We start from the raw sequence: 5,996 nt of genomic DNA on the forward strand, positions 1-5,996 counted from the left end.
ATGGCGCATAATCATAATTGCGTCGGTTTGTGTGCTGCGATGCATTGATAAATGAGCCCTTGTGAGTCTGTAGATCCATTCCCTACATAGACATTGATAGGAACAATACTTTTATAATAAAGGTTATAAAATGCACTGCTGTAAAGTATGGACATTTACAGTGTTATTGTCCAAATAGATACAAAACTAAATCATGTTCACAGAACACATTTAGGTTGTCAGTAGGTATTCAAGCACAAATTACATTAGCCTCACTTACATTCATTAGGATCTTTGAACTTGGATGCAAAAGGACTTTGTTGTAAATGCTGTATTCTGCTCATACAGAAGATGCAAAGTTCCTCTCTCCCGATTCAGCTTTATTTACTGTCCAACAGAACTGTGGATTCTTTGGGAAACAGTTACAGTTATCTTGAGAAAGAGACTATTGCCATCCTGTTACAATATGTTTTCATTGAAAAGTTGACACCAACTGGCATTACTTGGGTAGAAGTATGACAATTCTGTCTTAACAGAGTTGTTCACCTTTGAGTTAACTTTTAGTATGATGTAGAGATTAATATTCTGCAATTGGTCTTGATTTTTTGTTTGTTGTTTTTTTAGTTATTTCATTAGCAGTTCAGGAGCTCTACAGCAGTGTTTCATCAGTTATTTGGTTGCTAGGGTCCAATTTATCTAAGCAACCAGGGAGTTGTTTGGATGAGAGACTGTTATATGAATAGCAGAGGGCCTGAATAGAAAATAAAGTTACAATAAGTAACAATAACAATAAAACTGTGGCCTCACAGAGCAATAGTTTTTTGGCTGCTGGGTCAGTGACCCTCATTTAAAAACTGCAAAGAGTTGCTAGAAGGAGGCAAGGAGTTCAAAAACTATAACAAATAAATAATGACCAATTGAAAGGTTGCTTAGAATAGGTAACTCTATAATATACTAAACTTAGCTTAAAGGTGAACCATACCTTTTAGGAAAAAAAAGAGGTGGTGGTGGTCCCACAATCTAGCCCCACCTTATAAACTAAACTGTAAAGCAAGGTGGGAACCTTACCTCATGTGGCACCTTACCCAGGGCAGCAACTAGTCAGCCTAATGAGTTTCTTAGCTGAAGTTTCATGTTTTTATCTGTAAATATGTATATTTTATTGTAGAAAATGCAGCATTCTCCCTATCCTAGCATTCCTACCCCTGACCAGGTCTGCAGCCTCAGCCCTGTGTCCCACAGCATGTCCCACATGTACACAGACATATTTGATTGACATCAGATGTATAATTATCTGGTTCCTAAACATGTGAAATAGCAAATAATTGGCCCTCTGCATGGAAATAATGGACAAACATGCCAATCCTAATTTGATAGCACCAGCCTATTCATCCCACAATCCTGTTCTGTATCATTTTTGTTTAATTTCTTATGCAAAAAGAATAAAGTAATATTTGAAAGACATTATGTGTTAAGCAATGCATATACTTTTCATATATACATTGTAAATTTAGCCTAATTAAACTATAAAAACATTTGTGCAAGACAAGCAACATTCACATTTTTGATAGCGGAGATTTGGCAAATTGTCAGTACCAACACAAAAGGATATGACAGAATTAAACAGAACTGCCTATTCCAATGTGATCTCTTATAATAAAAGGAAATTCTGATCTACTGCCGCACAATTAAAATTCTATGAGCAGCTGTGTGACCTCAAAAAAGGAGATTACTGTTCATGCTCTAGTGACTTAATATCTCTCTCCCAAATATTCTATTATATACCCATTTCATTATTCACAACAGTAGAACATTGCACATGCGATAGAGACGTCTCTTTAGAGAAGAGTGTTTGCGGTAATGACAGCTTTCCCAGCGAGATGACTATGTTGCAGCATATATTAAGCGGATTTTGCAGAATGGCATTCTGTGGGTGCTATACTATTACATCAATCTGAATAAGAAAACACTGGCCAAATTATATTCAGATATTGCTGTAAATATTTCCAAACATTTTTGTTACTTTTTTTTCTCATAATAAAAACTGTGAGGAATGTCTACCATCTGGAGACCCTTTGCTGCCAACATTTAATCTGTTAGTGCTGAAACAGACTGGATTCATATATATTCATATAGAACATATTAAGTGAGACAAAGTGTCATTTTGCCCAAAGCAAAGTAGAGTTTAAGATGATTTCATTTGTATTTTGAGTCTGTAGCTGTCATTATGTATTCATGTTTTTCTGGAACACAGTACTTTAGGCTTCAGTTTTAAAGAATTAACCCCACTGAGACCAACCAAACACATTCACAGCTGGAAACTGGAATGGTTGACCCAGCTGCCCACAAACACCAAATGGAAAAGTGATCCCCACAGACAGTAACATCATATTCATTTATTTCTCTGACCCTAAGGACAGGCTTCTATCTAAAATACTTCCAGGACTTTAGTTGCCTAAGGGAGCTGCTCTACTAAAACTGATCTTGGCCTTTTCTTTAAGTTCTTTCTTTTGAACTTCCTTTGTGAGCCCTGTTACACACAGAATCCCCTTGTGCCTTGCCTGTTGTCTGGACGTCATAATCAATACCTCCATTTCATTCTTCATTTCACTTCTTCTCTATATCCAAAGTTGTATTTATTCCATCTACTGTATTTTCTCTATTATAAGATATTAGCTCTAGTCCCTTGAGCTACTTTGGAGGTAGTGTATCTATGGACCTACCTGTCATTTCAAGTGAAATAAAAAGTTGAACAAGTGATTAGAGAAATACTCGCCTTTTGCTCTGAATGCTTGAATCATCTTCCAGCGGATGGCTAAACAAGCCCATTATTCCAAAGCCACGCGAGAGTCCTTCTTTGGGTAAATCTTGCTTTTTGGTAAGTGCAACAACCTCAATGACAGCCATAATGCTGGGATCACAAAGTGTTGTATAATAGAATATAGGCTGATAAATAACACAATTAAAACATACATTTTGTAAGAATAGTATTTTTATTAGTCTGTCCAAACTGGAGGAAATAAATAATATATGTTAATGTTAAAACATAATTTTTTCTAACCTAGAACTGCAGTTACCTGGTGCCTAACCCTGCAAAGTTTGGGGACCCCGGCGTTATTACTGTGAGAATGGTAGCAGGTTGGATTTCCGCCAAGTTAATAAGTAAAATCTCATTGGCTGTTCACAGCTCCGCCCACTTTTGGGCATCCAACAATAATCATATTTTCATTCAGGCTGACCCCATGACTATGTGATTCAAGTTTGGGGAGCGTAGCTTCAAAGCTGTAAGATTGGCAGCAGTTTCAATTTCCCCTTTAAAGTCAATGGTTGAAATTTGATTGGCTGTTGTTGATTGGCCCTCACACTTTGGGTCATCCAACAATGTTGCTGTTTCATTTGGGGTGACCCCATGATTATGTTATTCAAGTTTGGGGGGTGTAGCTTCAAAGCTGTAAGAGTGGCAGCAGTTTGAAAATCTTCCCTGTCAAAGTCAATGGGAAAATTGGGGGGTTCGGAGCAGCGCCACAAAAAGACGGGGGGGGGGATTGCTTAGAAAAGCACAAGCAACCTGCTCCACTATAGGGTGAAGAAGTGTGGAGAGTTTGGGTGTTGTACCCCTATAACTGTAGGAGGAGTAGCGTTTAGAAAATGGGGGGCACTAAGAAGAAGAAGAAAAAGCGGAAGAATAATCTGAAGTCGAAGAATAGTATGTTGGGTTTTTGAACCCAACATAATAAAAGCCCTGGTACTTAACACAAAGCAATAAATAAGATGACAATTGGCTAAATGACAGGGACACTCAGTGGTGTGTAGCAAACATTCCCTCTGCAGTTGTGTAAGGCGTAATCAACGAGATGCCTAGCAACCGTTTAAGGCACTGCTAGCTCATTGCATATCAGTTATGGTGGTAGAGTCCATTACAAAGAGAGAAATATGTTCACTTATGCTTTGATTACGGAACCAGAGGAACACGCAGGGATAATATTGATGGCATGCACAAGACTGTGCACTGAAAATGACAACCTTTTGTTTACTCTCCACAAGGCCAACAGGATGGGCAATTCAAGGTCTCTCTCTTCAGACATGGCGGCCGCCCCCCCAAGCACCCCCCCCCAAATTAAGTAAACTCTTAACCTTTCTGCATTCTTGACTTTTTTCACAATCCTATTCAGGATTAAAATACAACCTGCTATAGCTGCGCCACAGACACGGGACCTCCATTTTTCTTTATTCACAACTCTAGGGGCCTATATAGGAAAAAGGCACACTATTTATACACTTTATTAAACACACCAATAAATACAATTCACTAAATCAAAGCAACACTCATTGGGTGTAACATAAGGCCTGATTATTGACAACTTTCACAACTACTAGTCCTTCATGCTCAAAAATAGGATAACAACATCCACAAACTGGGGGGTTTTCCGCGCCTGTGCTGTAGGTTACAGAGAACAGCAGTAAGGTACAAGACACAATGAAAAGGTGCTGTGTTCGGGCCTGCAACCACTAAAGTTATGGAATTTAAGAGCTAAGACACACACACTTGTACCCAGTTACTTGTCGCGACTACAAAATAGACAATACAGGTAATTACTAATAATCACTGCTATGTGTTTTTTTTACTAGAGGCAATTCTCAGTATTGTCTATGGCAGGGTATTTTCTGGCATTTGGTAGCTGTGACAAGTAGCTGGCTAAAAGGGTGAAGATACACGTAGCTACTACTAGCAGCTACTTGTCATGGGTATTAAAATAGACAATGCTGATCGTTTACTAATAATTGTCTTGACGTGTTTTAGCAGAGGCAATTCTCAGTATTGTCTATGGCAGGGTATTTTCTGGAGTTCAGTAGCCGTGTCAAGTAGCTGCTACTAAGTAGCTCTGTGTCTTCACCCAAAGGGCAAGCTGGTCCTCTAACTGGTTTAGAAAGACACCAAAAGAAATGATAAATGAAGGGATAAATGCATCCATCCAAGAACCACGTGGCACTTGTTCCCACTGCAGCAACTGCCCGTGACCATTTTCTCTAGCAATATAATATGTTTTGGAATGTATGCAGCATTATGTTTACAAGCAGAACTATAGAATTAAAAAAAATATACATACATACATACAAACATATAGATATATCTGGAAATCAAGAAGGCCTTTATTTTTTCTGAGAATTCCTATTCGTGTAATATGCACACTATTCCCACCATGTTTACTTTAGTGTCGGTGACATTCAGCCTACACTTTCCTTTATCAACATTTGCCAGTTACAGTCTTTGACTGAATAAACAGGTTACTAAATCATTTAAAAATACTCAGATTTAATGCCTTCATCTTCAGCTCCACACAGACCATTTAGCACTCATGCCTTCCTTCCATTTGTCATCAGCACAACCATAATGAAAATTAGGCACGGAATGGCTTGCCTGCTGTGAGAATCTGATAGCGATTTCATTTCTCCAGTGAGGGTATAAAAAACAAAGTGCAATCTACTTTTTGCTTTGTTTTGTTTTACAATGGCACAGAATCTCTATTAAAATAGCAATATTAGTATTCATCATATTATAACAGTAGAAGCTATAAGGATTATTGCTAAAACATGCACATGAATCTATTTTCGGAGCTGCCCGAATGGATTTGTAGGTGCCCCAGTAAACAAATGCACAATTGTAGATTTATCTGTCAGAGCAAACATTTTTTAGAAAGTAGTATATTGCATACATACATACATACATATATAAATATATTTTTTTTTTTACATAACTAGAACCATTGCAGATTCTTTCTAAAACCATCAGGCAGTATTTAAGTTGAGCCCTGTATGCTCTGTACTTGTCCTTGTTTTACATGAGTTTCCATTAAAGTATTTAGTCCTCTTCCTATAAGTGACCTGGTTGCCTATATAGCCATTTAGTGAGCTCTGACATGACCCAAAGTATGTTGTCTCCTGCAAACTGATTGCTATAGTCACCCTTAGGGACTGGTCCCACCCAGGTGGATGACCAAATAGCACTGTTTTGTGAG

The 5,996-nt window shown here is 38.0% G+C and overlaps 1 pseudogene; it reads right to left on the reverse strand.

Annotated features, from left to right (window-relative positions):
• LOC101730628 overlaps positions 1–2,908 on the reverse strand; it is a 39,109-nt pseudogene extending 36,201 nt beyond the window's left edge.
• Positions 2,909–5,996: the final 3,088 nt, after the last annotated feature.

The sequence above is a fragment of the Xenopus tropicalis genome, chromosome 7, assembly GCF_000004195.4.
Source record: "Xenopus tropicalis strain Nigerian chromosome 7, UCB_Xtro_10.0, whole genome shotgun sequence".
Taxonomy (NCBI): domain Eukaryota; kingdom Metazoa; phylum Chordata; class Amphibia; order Anura; family Pipidae; genus Xenopus; species Xenopus tropicalis.